The 16,407-nt window shown below is 38.0% G+C and overlaps 1 protein-coding gene across 5 annotated transcripts in view; it reads right to left on the bottom strand.

Moving 5' to 3' along the window:
- Window positions 1-16,407, bottom strand: part of VPS13B (vacuolar protein sorting 13 homolog B) — a 667,453-nt gene that overhangs the window by 348,092 nt on the left and 302,954 nt on the right. The window lies entirely within an intron of this gene.

The following is a 16,407-nucleotide window of genomic DNA, read 5'->3' as shown; positions in this document are numbered from 1 at the left end:
TGATTTTTTACCATGATAGGATTAGAAAAAAAAGAACTGACTTAAATATTATTGAAAGTGTTTTCTTACATTTTTTTAATTGAATCACTTTGAGATATACCCTTACAAAGCTGTTCATGATTAAGTTTCAATACAGTGTTCCAACACCCATCCCTCACCAGTGTACATTTCCCAGCACCAGAGTCCCAAGTTTCCTTCTCATCACCTCCCACACCACCCCTAGCCGGCCTCAATGGATCTCTCTCTCTCTCTCTCTCTCTCTCTCTCTCTCTCTCTCTCGCTCTCTCGCTCTCTCGCTCTCTCGCTCTCTTTGCCCTCTTCTCTCTCTCTCCCCCACTCTCTCTTACCCCCTTCCTTATTTTGGGGGTGGGCACTGTGGTTGAAAGCATTATTGAATTCTTTTTATCTGATTACATTGTCAGAATTTTTTTTCTTCCTTCATTTGACAAATTATTTTACTACAAGTTCATGTATTTTGTGAATTCTTTTGGAATATCTGATGGCTAATTTTATGTGCCATATTGGTGAGGCTAAGGCATTTCATCAGATACATGATCAAAGATAGATGTTGTTCTGAATCTTTTTTTTAATGAAATTAACATTTAAGTCATATACTTTGAAGAAAGCAAATGACTTTTAATGTGGGTTGAGTTTAAGCAAACAGTTGACTTTTCCTTAGGAAGCTGAAACTTCCTAAGAAAGTTGACTTTCTGAGGAAGAAAGGCTTCCCCAGAAGAGAAGCAACTCTGCTAGCTGTTGGCCTTTGGACTCAACTACCACATTAATGACTCCCCTGGGTCTCCAGCCTCCTACGCCTACACAGCAGATTTTAGCCTTGGTAGCCTTTACCACTGTATAAGCCAATTCCTTACGATAAATCTCTCTACATAGTCTATTGGTTTCTGCTTCTCTGGATAACTGACTAATGTAATGTCCAAATATCTAAAAAGCAAAGAATTGAACGGTATTTTATTTTTGCAATGTGAATTTTTCTTGAGTCTGAGGAAAAATAAAAACAAGTTTACCAGTGGCGAGTGTAAAACCCAAGTGTTATTTATCTGCAGAACTCAAAGGGTAAGTCTCTCACCTCTTCTGCACTAAAGGAGTTCTTTGGTGAAGCAGAGGACTCACCACTGTGATCATGGACTTTCTCGGCTGCTCATTGTGTGATTCAAAACTGCCATCACACACGTGATTTCTAAGCATACACTTCCCAGTGAACTACATCAAGAATTCTGTGTAGAAAAGAGACGTTCTTCTCATAACTGTAATCACTTATTTAATAACTCTAGGTGTATGTTATTTGAAAGCACTTTTGATGTTTCATGCTTTTATTAATAAAAATACTTATAAAAAATTTTTCCGTATGCATTGACTGTAAGCATTTTATATTACTGATACTACAATGTGCTTTAATATTTACATATTAAAATCCCTATATATTGAATATTTTGCCATATATTCAATTAATGTTATTAAATTACATGTGAAATTTTATTATCATTGCTGGGATCTGTGAACAGTAACTAATTATATATACAAACACTAATTATAAACAATAAATCTATCATGAATCATGATGGGCAGGGATCAATATTCTGGAAGAGAATCAGCCTTTTCCGTTGTAAAAGATTCTGTGTCACACTGTAAGAAGAAGTACAGTATTTGGAGCTAATGTGAATTATTCTGAAAACATCTATGAGGTAAACAAGGAAGAGAAAGCCTGTCAGTAGCAGAGAGACTAGGCTGAGTTTCATTTACTTTCATAAACATAGTATTAGGGGCATGACCTTAAACACCAATAAGAAACTGCCTTCCGCTGGAATAGAGAAGGGATCACTAAGAAAAAGATGGCTGGAGGAATCAGTCGGGATGGGAGATGTGCGCAGAAAGTAGATGAAAGACCAAGCATGATAACCTCTCAGGGTGTGTATTGCAAACCGTAATGCCCAGAAGTAGAGACAGATTATGGGGACTCCTATCTGCCATGAAGGCAGAGGGAGAGTGGGAAAGGGGGGTTATATTGGGGATATTGGTGGTGGGGAATGTGCACTGGTGGAGGGATGAGTATTTGATAATTGTGTGATTGTAACCCAAATGTGAAAGCTTATAACTATCTCATGGTGATTCAATAAAATTAATTTTAAAAAAATAAACTGCCTTCCTCTGCTTCCTAATTCATTTTTGCCTCATACTCCATAATCTAGTCTGATCAAGCATGTTTTTTTTATGTTTATAAAATTCCTATGACTTTTTATTCTTTCTACATAGTAGTGATAGGGTCAATTTTTAAAAAAATTTTCTATTAGTTAATCACCATGAGGTACAGTTACAAACTTATGAACTTTCATGTTAGCATTTCAAGTCATACAATAATCATTGACTCATCCCTCCACCAGTACCCATTCTCCTCCACCAATGTTCCCAGTATCCATCCCACCCCCCGCCCCCCACCCTGTCCCCTACCACCTCACCCGGCCTCTGTGGCAGGGCATTCCCTTTTATTCTCTCTCCTTTTGGGTGTTGTGGTTTACAAAAGACGTATTGAGTGGCCATCGTTTTCAGTCTATAGTCTACTTTCAGCGCACATCTTTCAACCCGAATGGGTCCTCCCAACATCCTTTACTTGGTGTTTCCTTCTCTATCTGAGCTGCCTTTTCCCCCAGCATGTGAGGCCAGTTTCCAAGCCATGGAGCAGACCTCCTGGTCCTTATCTCTACTACTCTTGAGTCAGTCTCCCATTCTGTTACTTTATATTCCACAGATGAGTGCTATCTTTCTATGTCTGCCCTTCTCTCTCTGACTCATTTCACTTAACATACTTTTCATGTTGATCCACTTCTATGTACATTTCATGACTTCATCTTTTCTAACAGCTTAATCAAGCATGTTTTTATTTCAAATTCGAATCAGTATAAACAGGAATCTCTTACTATTCTGATTGGGAGGCTTATCCCTTTGGAGTGAAGTTAATATACTGTGTGGCACAGATACAAATGACCCCAACTGTTGGCCTTGTTTCCCCAAATCACTCAGAACATAACTGATGTAAAAAGATACAATAAAGCACTCTTCAATTTCGGGGCTGGAGCGATAGCTCAGCAAGCAAAGTGTTTGCCTTGCACGCAGCTGACCCGGGTTCGATTCCCAGCATCTCATATGGTCCCCTGAGCACTGCCAGGAGTGATTCCTGAGTGCAAAGCCAGGAGTAACCCCTGAGAATTGCTGAATGTGATCCAAAAAGCAAAAAAAAAAAAGCACTCTTCAATTTCAAGTGATATTAATTTAAGTTATGAATACATTTAAAGAATGAATGGATTAAAATTATGTAAAGTATAATCAAATTTCCTGGGAGAATGGAACAGCCAAATGCCCAGAAGAAAGGGAAATGAAAATAAGCAAGCTCTACTATTATGTCCCCCATAACTGAAATTCTGCATTTGGAATAAAACACTGCTTTGAACTAGCAACGTGAAATGCATTACACATACAAACTGTAATAATCATGATAAAAATAATGGATAATTTATTTCAAATTTGTGAAAGATTTTCTCCACATCTATAAAACCAAGTATTCACTGCTAAAACTATTATTCACTTCTGAAAGTTATTACTGGCTTAATCATAACTCAATCATCACAATTTTATTATTTCAGAAAGAAATATAATACTGGTTGGTCTTCAAGATTCTCTACAACTTATGATTTCAATTATAAACAATACAAACCAGAAAAATAATGGCTTTTAAAGCTAAAATGGACCTCAAAGAATTAGCACTGTCCATCAGGCAATTATGTCATGGTAACAACTGACAATTTATAAAGAGGCACCACAGTATCGGTTCCTGTTTTATTTAAAAAAACACATAGTCACCCTGCAGGACACACAATTAGTCTCTATTATCTTCATATATGTCCTGAAGCAACTTACTATTAATGACATTCCTCACATTTTAATTGTTTTTTTTTTTTTTTTTTGCTTTGCTCAGCAATGTTCAGGGGTAACTCCTGGCTCTGAACTTAAGAATTACTCATGGTGGTGCTCAGGTGACCATATGGAATGTTGGGGATGGAACTCAGGTCAGTCACATGCAGGACAAGTGCTCTACCCACAGTACTATCACTCCAGTCCCTCTTAGATTATTATACAAAATTTCCTACAAAATTTAAATCATTTATATATATAACTATATACAGCTATATATTTAAATCATTATATATAACTATATATAGCTATATATTTAACTACAAAATTGTAATCATCATATATAACTGTATTATATATAACTGTGTATCATAACATAGTTATATCATTCTAAGTGATGAGTAACATGTTTCTAAGTGAAAAAAGAAGATATAGGGTATTTTAAATATCCCTTTTAAAATATGCTGCTGTGTTATATCTAATGGTTAATTATTTCATTTTTCCTTAAGTATCTAATTAGCCAGCCTGTTCCTCACTAGAGTTCAATTTACACATTGATATCAGCTCTGCAATTTGTGTTAATTAAGCCACAAACAATATCAAGCCACTGGTGGTATCTGCTGGCATCATATTAATTAAAACGTGTTTTACAAACGTGTTCTTAAAAATTAACAATAACACTACAGGATGCTCAATACACTGTTCCCTTTCACAATTACCATTACATATTTACAATATTAAAAAAATAAACTTGTAAACGTTTGCAACACAAATGTCCTACATACAACATAGATTACATTTCTGTGAACACTACATGGTCTGCTGTTAGCTCATTTCTGTGAAGTCCACCTTCTCATGACTTCTACAAAGAATTGTTTATGGCTATTAGATGAAAGTTAAGTAAATTTACATCATTAGCTAATGATGTAAAAGCTTTGCAATGTTAACTGTTCTAATAAAGATACACACTTATGCATTTGTTTTTTATTGTTGACAGACTCTACTACTTAACTTCATAGGCTGAGAGATTAAGTGCATCACAACACTGTGACACTGTTTGTTAGGACAAAATAAGCCAGGATCTTTCATCACACAGACCTTGGTAAGAATCTTAATTTGAACTCTCCTTCCACGAAAAGGAAAGGAGGCTCATTTCACACGAAGCCTCTGCTATTGCACAAGAAGCCTCTAGCAGCCTTTCTAAGCCTTTCTTTTTTTTAATCAGCAAGAACTGAGTGTAATAGTTCATGATGATGAATGAATCAATTTAGTGAAAAAGGAAAAGAGAAAAGAATACAAAGGGAAAGCATAGGGACACTGGCACTGGCAGTGTTTGGAGTTTGGATGCTGAGTGGCCAAACTGTTTTAATACCTTTGGAAATCCTGGTGTCCAAACAAAGTAACAACTAAAAATAAAGTGAAAACAATAGAAATATCTCATTTTTTTCATTTTTCAGTCATTTAAATATTTTTATCATTGATTTTATTACGTAAAAACATTTTTGGCTTTTGGGGTTATACCTGGCGATGCTCAAGGGTTACTCCTGGCTCTGCATGCAGGATTTACGCCTGGTGCTGCTCAATGCTGGAGACCGAACCCAGGTCGGACGTGTGCAAGGCCCTACCAACTGTACTATCACTTTGGCCACATTAAAGAATTTTTTAAAGACATTCAGACACAAATCTTTTGTTCTGAGTAATTATTTTCTTTACTAAATTTTAATTAACAAACTTGAATTAATGAGTTCTTAGTCAAACTATCATTTAAAAAAAGGAGTTGAGTGGAAGGAAAGGCAAGTTCTGGAGATTGTGTATATCTGTACCATAATGTCACCAATGAGATATAATTTCTAAGGTTCATGTAAACCACCCCGAAGACATTTTAATCATGATAGGTACTACCAGGACTGTAAAATGTGGAACAAAGTATTCTGGCACAAAGATTCCTGCTATAAGACCGTCGCACAATCACTGCCATATGATGAGAAGCCGAGGCCTAACAGATGCCAGGATATATAAGCAAAAGCAAAAGCAATCAGGTATACTGAATTTTTCTCTTTTTTTTCCCCCAAGTAAACACATTTTAAATGAGTGGCTGACAACATGTCAAATACCAAAACCAATGACAGAATCTTTGAATAGAAGATTAAATTTTGCAAGTCTATACTTCACAACATGGTAGTAAATTTCCTCAAGTGTAGTATTTCAACAATATAATGCACAAACCGATAAACTAGAATGTTAAGTTTTTTTCAAAACCAGAACAAGATTTGCTAAATGTACTGAATCTTTCAGCTTCAGGAACCACCAACGAAAAATTGATAGCTCAAGTGGAGACACTATGTGAAAACACTGGGAAGCTTTAAGTAGGAAGAACATTTATCTTAAGTAAAGTGCAGAGGCAATGGGTCTGAAATACCCCTGAACAATACCCAGAACACCAATCAGAAAGAGTGGTCTCAGAAGTTAGAGAGAAGTCCAAAAAGGAACTAATTGTGTCAAGAGTAATGGTCTCCACTGGATATGACAACTAAGAGGTTTATTTAGCTAATTTAAAAAAAAAATTTAAAACTCAAATATTTAAGCAGAAAAAAAAAGGAAAATAACAGAGCTTAAGGACTTGGAAAATATCCAGTGGACTAGTGAAAATGAAGGGGATAACCAGGAGGAAATAATGAAAAGATGGCCTGGGGGTGGAGCATGGTGGTAGGAAGAAGCGAGTTTGTTCCCCAACACCACCCTGCATTACTCAGTGACCACCAACAACAGTCACCAGCACCCTGTGAGCACCACAACCAGATGTGCACGGCCAGCACTCTGGCCCACATACAATCCCCAGACACACCAGCAGCCACAACAAGGGAGAGAAGGGAGAAAAAAAATTTTTAACAGCCCACCTGGGTTCAATCCCTGAACCCCATGAGTCCCCAGAGCCCACAAGAGTGAACTCTGAGCACAGAGCTAAGAGTAAATCATGAACACTGCCGGGTGTGTCCCTCCAACCCCAAAAAATAAACACATTTTTAGATATTATAACTAAGACTCCCTGAACCAACAGCATTAATTTTACAACCAATCATCTCAATGAATCCCAAATAGGATGAATATTGAGGGATAAGTAGTTAAGATACTAGAATTGAATTGTTGTAAGCTGAAGAAAAAGAGAAAATCTAGGAAAACAACTTAAACATTAGAAGATTATGTGAAATGGTGAAGTTCAGAAGCTGTCAAAAGTTAACTATTAACCAAGAATTCTTGAAATAGAAAAATTATGTTACAAATAATAAGATAAAAATAAAAACATTCTCAGATAAAAAAGGATTTAAAGCAATCACTGCTAGCTCTGGGTGAGCATTTATATAGGAAGAAACAAAGAGTCCTGGTTATGATGACCATTTGGAATATTCTGACTCAATAAACAGTATTTCTCATTTCTTTAATAAGTACCTTGAAAGGCATTTATTATATAAAGCAATGAATGATAACACTGTATTGTTTGCCTATGAAGTATGAAGATATGTGATTTTATGAGATAAATGGTCTCATCACTTCCGTGTAACCTGAGAAAACTTAGGTTACACAGGGAGAAAGCCCATAACCACGGATCACTATGGGAAAGATGATGAAGGCCTGGAAAAGCTCCTCTGACTTTAAGAGGAAAACAGAGTTTAGAGAGTTAAGAGCAGGGGCTGGAGAGATAAAGCAGTGGTCAGGGAAGTTGCCATGTGTGCAGGCCTACGATGGAGTCCGGGCACCACATAGGGCACCCACATTCCAATGTGCCAGGAGTGTCCCTGAGCCTAGAGCCTGGAGTAAGCCTTGAGCCCAGCTGGCTGTGGCCAAAAGAACACAAAACAAGCTCAGCGATTAGGGCCTGTCCAGCACCATCTGGTGCCTCAAGCAGCACCTCCAGGGAAGCCTGGCACCCAGCGCACTGTCAGCCCCTCCTCTCTTCCGGGAGGCCTGGGCAGCTGAGACACTCTCATGCCCCTCCCAACTCCAGCCCAAAAATAATTAAATCATTTTAGGTACAGTGTTACATTATATACTTTAAAGTCGTTTGGGGACTGTAGACCTTAAGTGTCCTTGCCACAAAAAAAAAAAATCTTGTTTTCCTGATAGAAGTGCTGGCTAATGCTACAGCACAACTCTACTGCTAGATGCCAGATCAACATGCCATGTACCTGAAACTCTTATGATTCAGGGCACTTATATCACAGCTAAATTTCTCTCAATGAGACTATCTTATCTGGTCTCACTTCTAGAAAACTGCATTTCAGTTATTTTAATAATATGTAAATTGTATCATTTGTTTTAAAAGTGACCATAAAAATGGGAAAACATTCTGGTCCAACCGTTATGAAAAAACAGTATGAAGGTATTCAGTAAACTCAGAATGAGTTCTCACGTGACCCAGCAATTCCACTTTTAGGTATTTCTCCCCAGAGCAGAAAACTATTCATCCAAAAGAATATTTACACACCATTATTCATTGCCGCACTCAGTACAACAGCTAAGGGTTAGAATCAACCTAGATGTTCAACAGCAGAGAAGTGGGAAAACAGAGAAGTGGAATACTACACAGCTGTTAGGAAGATGAAATCATGTAATTCATGGCAACATCAATGGAGCTGGAGGACATCATGTTAAATGAAGTAAGCCAGAAGGATGAACACAGAATAATCTCACTTGGTGGTATTTAGAATAACCGGATGAGGGAATGCAATGTTTTAAAGAAGGGGTGCCCTAATCTACCTTGGCCCCGGAGTACAAGAAGGGGAAGGAAAGAACGAGTAGAGGGGCGGGAAGAGAGAGATGAGAAGCTACAGGGGCCAGGTCAGGGAGTCAGCAACACAGGCGGCGTTAAGGAAGGATGGGGCCGAAGATCCAAAGCACAGAGTCAATGCCATTGAAACCAAGAGACCCAAACTTAATTTTTTTATTTTTATTTTTTTCAAATTTTTGTGCTTGGATTTTAGTTATACAATGATCAAATACCCATCCCTCCACCAGTGCCCATTCTCCACCACCAATGATCCCAGTATCCCTCCCAGCCCCACTCCCCCTTCCCACCCCTTCTTTGTGGCAGGGCATTCCCTTTTGTTCTCTCTCTCCTTTTGGGTGCTGTGGTTTGCAAAAAGAGGCACTGAGTGGCAATCATGTTTGGTCTATAGCCTACTTTCAGCATGGATCCTCCCAACACCTTTACTTGGTGCTCCCTTCTCTATCTGAGCGCCTTTCCCCCTAGCATGTGTGGCTGGCCTCCAAGCCATGGAATGAACCTCCTGGTACTTATCTCGACTATTCTTGGGTGTTAGTCTCCTATTTTGTTACTTTATATTCCACAGACCCAAACTTTAAGAACCAAACTTAGAAAGGTATCTGACTCTTGGGCAGGCTGCGGGGCGTGGAGGAGGCAGAGATATGGGAAGGCACCTGGGAACACTGGAGAAAGGTGTGGACTCTGGTGGTGGATCACTGTTGCAATATTGCATGTTTATACTCAACTATGAATAACTTCATCAATCACAGTGCTTGAATCAAAAAATGTGGGGGAAATAAAAGTGACCAGAAAAAATTGACAGCATATTAGACCTGCATATTAGTTTTTTCTTTCTTTAGGGAATCTCATTTGCATGTGATTTAAGACTTAAAATCAATGACACACTTAATGTGGAAGGAAAAGAGAGTCCTAGAATGAATACCGAAGGGTAAGTATTCTTCATCTTTCAGAACAAATGGAAATTTTGATCATCAAGCTGTGATACTTTTTGAAAATCTAAAGCGGAACAATACAAATAAACCATTAAAGCGAACCAGAATCACATGGAAAAATTAGTCCCAGTATTTTTTCATGGATGCTCAACAAGTTTTTTTTAAACGTACTAAATCCAACAATAGCAAAGTCTTAATTTATAAATGAGCTCAATATTCCATTTCTGTCAAAATATTTTATTAAAGTTGCAGGCAACTCTTTCAAAGAAGAAAAAACAAACCTCCGCCAGGCACAGTGCAGAAGCCCATCTGGTCGGAGGTGTGACCCAGATCTGTGAATTACATGTGCACGCCTCCCTGCGAGCGCTCCCTGAAGAAACACGAGATGTTGACTTTGACCCAAACTACCTACACAGATATCAGAGATCACCTCACCCATTCCACAGCAATTCGCATCAGATTACACAACTCGCCAAACGCTTTCTCACACTGACCTCTAGAAGTCAGCTGGGAAGGACGTTCAGCTCTACATGAGAACATCTCTCATCCACCCAACTGCTCATCTTTGCATTGCTGGAGATTCCCTTTCCTTTCTTTCATCGCCATCATTTCTAAGAAAGCATTTTCAATATTTGTGAACCTAGAGGCACTTTTAAAAACTCACTATTTCACTGCTACCGTTTGTCTCCTATTAACCAACAAGTACTTACTGCCCATTCTATAATATGCTGAAGATTATTCTCCACAAAAGCATTTTGTAAGTTCTAACTCTGTTTGATACACAAGATGAGAGACATAGAATAAGTAACAAGGCAGGTAAGTTCCCAGCCCTATGCACCCCACCTGATAGAGGAATAAAAAAATTTTTAAATTGGGATGAGGATTGTGAAGGTGCTGTGTCAAGTGGATCGAGAACACAGAACCGAGGGATCTGCCAAGTGAAATGACCTGAAACCTGAAGGATTAAGCAGGAAGAGGAGCGCTGAAGAAGAGATGGAAGAGGAGGTCATAATTACAGCCCACACCGATGATGGGACACAGCTATGCTTCCTCAAAAGACACAGGATACACCAGACATGGAGTGGGGCTAGTGTGGGCAGCTGGAGGTAGGCATGGATTGTTACAAGCAGGTGGCAAGCTGCTTAAATGGTATCTCATTGGTCAAGTTAAGGATTTCAAGGTTTACTTGAAGATTGATGGAAGTCATGAAAGGGTGAGAGGCAAAGATAACTCAATTATCCTGCATGACAAAGGGAGAAGAATTTGAAATTCTTTTGCTCTGGAGATTCAAGAGGGAAGGGGGCGGGGGAAGGCAGAGAGGGAAACATCGAGTTGAAGAATTAATTACCAAGTCAAATTTCTAAAGTATATGAAAAATGTCTGAGCCTATTAGAAATTTAAAAATAGTCTGACAGAGGGTCTACAAGTACTACTTCTTCCCTTAGAAGGAAATCCTCAGTAAATCTGTTCTTGAATGCTTTTATGTGAGTGAACTCTCTTCAGAGTGAAGAGTTTCATGATCTTGTCATTTAAAGGGCACTGTACCTGCTTCCATCAACTAGGCAGCAGAAGGACCTAAAAAGGGAAAAACATGTCTGGGAAACAGCAGAGTGGAAGCCAGGTTATGAGATTTGGAAATACTACTTAGATAATAATGACCTAAGAGAGTTCACCCTAAGGCTGGTCAAATAGCAGCTTCATGAATTTTATTTCTTTTAATTTACAACAATGTTAATGACAGTTGCACGCAAAGAATATACCAGCACCACACCCTCAGCAGAATGCTCCCCTCAGCCCACCCACCCGCTCCCACTGCCATGCTCCCTCCACCAGGGGAAGCTCAGTTCTATAGGTCACTTCTCAAATTCTGTCACTTTAGGCCATTTGTTATTCACTTACAATCTTGTTTATATCCCACTTATTAGAGACATTCTGTATCTTCCCTCTCCTTCCAACTTAGTTCACTGAGCAAGCTACTCTCCAGATCCACACACACAGCAGCAAATTGCATGGTTTCACCTTTTCTTATAGCTGGGTAGTATTCGTGTGTGTGTGTGTGTGTGTGAGAGAGAGAGAGAGACAGAGAGAGAGAGAGAGAGAGAGAGACACAGACAGACAGACAGACAGACATAGACATAGACACAGAGAGAGAAGAGTATATGTTTTTTAGTTTGTTTGTGGGCCACACATGGTGATGGTCAGTGCTTACTCTTGGCTCTGTGCTCAGGGATCATTCTTGGGCTCAGGGGACCATGGGAGGTGCTGGATGAAACTTGGGTCTGTCTTGTGAAAGGCAAGCACCATACGACTGTATTATCTCCTGGCTGGGTTTCTATACTCAGTCGTCTGTTCTTGGGCATTTTAGGTTGTTCCTGTGCTTTGGTTATTGTAAATACTGCTGTGATGAACACAGAAACAAAAATGATTTTTTGGAATATAGTTGTTGGCTCTTGGAATAGAGGTGCTCAAGTACAATTGCTGGGTTGTACAGAAGCTCAATCCTTAGCTTTCTGAGAAGTGTTTATATAGTTTTCCCAAAAAGGTTCACCCTGTCAGCATTATAATTAGCAGTGGACAAGGGTTCCTTCTTCCCACATCCATGCCAACACTGCGTGTTTTTGTTCTTTATGATGTGAGCCCATCTCACTGATCTGAAGTTCTATCTCATTTTAATTTACACTTCCTGAGAAGTCTCTGAGCACTATCAGTATGAGCCCGAAACAAACAAAAACAAAACCAATAAAATTGGTAAAATCAAACAACTCTTTTCACGGCCAAACTGAATAAGCCCTATGTCATCTGAACTGATCATAAGGAGAGAAGCAGTAAAGACCAGAGAGACAGAGAGTAGGTAAGGTGGTCAACCCAGGTTCAACCTCTAGAATTGAACATAGTACCTGAGCAGGACGGGGCTGAGTAAGTGCCGGCTTACCATCTTTACCATCATCCGGTTTAGTCATCCGTAAAGAAGAAATGAATATGAAATCCCAGCAACAAGAAATGAACAAAAAATCGGAGCTGAAAACCTTAAGTGCTTTCTTTTTGCCCACTGACCAGATAACCAGAACTATCTGCATTATCTACGCAGTATGAGGTTTTTATTATTTTTTACCGAAAGATGTCTCTTTTTGGTAATGACAAGTGTGTTTTGAGAAAAGAAAAAAAAAAAGAAGCCTGGTTTTTCTCGGTACACCTTTAAAGGTTTTTACATTGTTTCATATCTGGAGCTGGAGCGATAGCACAGTGGGTAGGGCGTTCGCCTTACAAGCGGCCAACATGGCCAACCCGAGTTCGATTCCTCCGCCCCTCTCGGAGAGCCCGGCAAGCTACCGAGAGTATTCGATATGCCAGACACAGTAACAACAAAGTCTCCAATGGAGACGTTACTGGGCCCGCTCGAGCAAATCGACGATCAACGGGAGGGCCTTTACCTTTTACCTTTACCTCATATCTGGTCAAGTTGAGATTTTTAGGAACCTCATTTTAAATTTGTAACTAAAAAGTTTACAGCTTGATTTTTTTCAAAAATGTCAACAAACTGTAAGCACCTTTTAATAAAGGTCTTAAATAATTAAAAAAAGAATCTTAACTAGCAATCCATTCAGAATCACAAGAAGATTCAATTTTGTACAAGAAGAAGCTTTCTAGAGGTAAATTTTCAAGAAAAATAGATGTGGTAAAAATGAAAACAAAAAACACACGAGCACAGGAGGCCAGATTCAGAGAATAGCAGACAGTAATGCAATATGACTGTTTCATGCCCTAAGACAGAAAGTCTTGAATTTAAAAAATCAATCACAATGAGTAAGCAAAAACTAAAATTTGAAAAATGAAGTGTTCTACAGAGCAAGATCCAGGAAACTCATTTATGGTTTTAGATATCTAAATAGATTTCCTTTTGGAGAACAGACCTGGCAGGGCCTGGAGAAGCTCTGGGGGCAGGTAATATTCTTGACTCAAGTGCTGGCTATATGGAACAAAATATATCATTTTAAATTAGATTTATGCTTTAATTTTAGGCACCATGACTTACAATACTGTTAATGAATCTCTTGTACACCAACAGTTGTATAATTTTTTGAATTATATATTAGAATTCTTTAACAGTTACTCAAAAATTAAATGGACCTTTATAGACACAAATGTTAGAGGGTCATATTTTTCCAAAATAAAATGCTGGCCAGCAAATCAGAGACAAAAAATTTTAAAGAAAAGATATAATAAAAAGAAGCAAAGAACAGAAGAGAAGAGTCTTGTATTTATGCATAAAAGAATGAGGCAGGGGCTAAAATCAGATAATATCATGAAATTTAAGAAATCTACAAAAGACAACAGTACTGAAATTTTAAAATACAAAGATGAGAAAGATTCTTAATGATGCCAAGGATGCAGGATAAAGTGGTATCATCCTTTCAGAACCTGTATTGCAAACCACAATGCCCAAAAGAGAGAGAGAGAAAACGAGAGAGAGAAAATGAGAGACAGAGAGAGAGAGAGAGAGAGAGAGAGAGAGAGAGAGAGGAAAGTGTCATAGAGTCATAGAGGCAGGCTGGGGTGGGGGTAAAGGAGGAAAATTAGGACATGGGTGGTGGGAAACTTACACTGGTGAAGAAAGAGTGTTGGAACATTGTATGACTGAAATCCAACCATGAACAACTTTGTAACTGTGTAACTCATGGTGACTCAAAAGAAAACTGACATCAAGGAAACAGACTGGCAGTGGATCCTTATAAGAAGAAAATAAAAAGAAATGATTGTGACCAAACAGTTTTATTCCTGGGCATATGGGCATATATATATATAGATAATAAAAATTAAAATATGTGCACACAAAAACATGCAGAAGAATGATTACAGGAGCCAAATATCCAAAGCAGCCAAAAAAGTAGAAACAACCCAAATATCCTCATAAACAGTTTAAGAAAGCAGTGTAACCCTCACAAAGCAAAAAGTTATTCACTCATAAAAAAGAAATAAAGCCTGATGTAGGCTACAGTCTGAGTCAACCATTCCTTAAAGATACTATGGTAAGCGACGAAAGTCAGTCACAAGAGACCAGGCATTGCATGATGACATTTATATAAAATATCTGGAATAAGCAAAGTCAGAGTCCAAAAGATTCGTGAGCGCAAAGGAATGGGCGGAAATGAAAAAGAGTAATGGCTAATGTCTTATTCTTCTGAGGACAATAAAATTGCTTAAAATTTTATAGTATACTAGCAGTTATCTAGTTTTACACTTTAAAACAAAGTATTTTACACAATTATAATTATCTCTTTAAAGACTTTATTCAAGTATCGGCTTGAAATAAAATTGGGTCCAATAATTCCCCCTTGAGGTGTCCACCCTAAAAACACACTAGTTCAGTAAGATCTGCTCAGACCTATCTTCACTGCAACATCATCGACATCAATCAAGGTCAAAATGACTCAAGCACTCCATACAGATGAGCAGATCAAAAAGATGCAGTACCGAAACACAGTGGAATACTAGTCAGCAATCAGAAAAGTAATTCTTGCCTTTTGTGACAACAAAAGGGAACTGGAGTATGGGATGCTTATCAGCGGTCAGTCAGAGGAGAAAGACAGGTAAGGCAGGGTCTATTTCACATCTGGGATATAAATAAAGCATGGAGATAATGTCGAATAAAAGCAAACCTTAGACTTCCGGTTACTGCAGGGAGGGAAAGAGTGGGCTATAAGGATCCTATACACCAGCAGTCTTTGACCTGTTTACATCTGCAGGCCAAGAGGGTAGGGTCAACCAATCATAACCACTGTGAAAAAACACTGGTTTCTAACTTCTGAACCAGGCATCCTCAGTGGAAGACACTGCTACCCACAGTCGTGGAGGCGTGTTGGCACCTGGGGGTGGGCTTGGTATAGTAACCTCTAAAATAAACACTTCTACTCCTTTAAGTCTGTGCTATGTTACCTCACTAAAAAACAATTTTAATCAAAGGACAAATCATTTAAATGTTAAAAAACTTATTCTGACGTTGGGAATAAAAAGCATTCTCCCATTACATTTGAGGATAACTTACTCTTGACTGGACACACAAAAGTTACAGTGATTCTAAGGGATTCCCTCCCAAGAGCAAGTAACAAATGTATATAATATGGTGGAGAAAGAAATTCTTGGATCGAAGCAAAGATCACATGAGAAGAACTCGAAAGAATTTTCTTCTAACCTTTCAATTCTGTATTTTTCATGCTATTCATGTTACCAATATTAATTTCTGGCAGAAAAATTAGCATCAAGTCAAAATACATGTATCTGCTTTTCAGTAACAGTACATCTCATAATCTAAATATCAGAAATATATTTATATCCTAATAATATGAATATATGGTGAACTGTTCAACACTGTCAAAAACATACTTTATTATTAAAATATAGCATACATTACTTACTTTGCCATTAAAACTTCCCTTGGTTCACATGCTGTTTTAGAAAAATGTCTAAGTTCAAAAGGGTAAATGTGCAACTGAAACGAGTTCTTAATATTTCCCCATCATCATACAATCATCTTTATATTTAAATGATAAATGTAGAAATATAGTTATATACATTATAAATCCATATTTTTATTTAAAATATCACATGGTATAATATATAATTTAGAAAGTGTATAGTTCCTGTATAATATTGTTAAAGCTTATTATAGTCATAATATATACAGAATATATATTAAGGTCAAGCTACTGATTCTCAATTCAACCTAATGAAAACATAATCAGTGCTCTTCTCAAGTTTTTAATGTAGCTA

This window comes from Sorex fumeus, unplaced genomic scaffold, assembly GCF_029834395.1.
Source record: "Sorex fumeus unplaced genomic scaffold, SorFum_2.1 ptg000053l, whole genome shotgun sequence".
Lineage (NCBI taxonomy): Eukaryota > Metazoa > Chordata > Mammalia > Eulipotyphla > Soricidae > Sorex > Sorex fumeus.
Note: the sequence above shows the minus strand (reverse complement) of the source record. Positions and strands in the feature narration are given on the sequence as shown.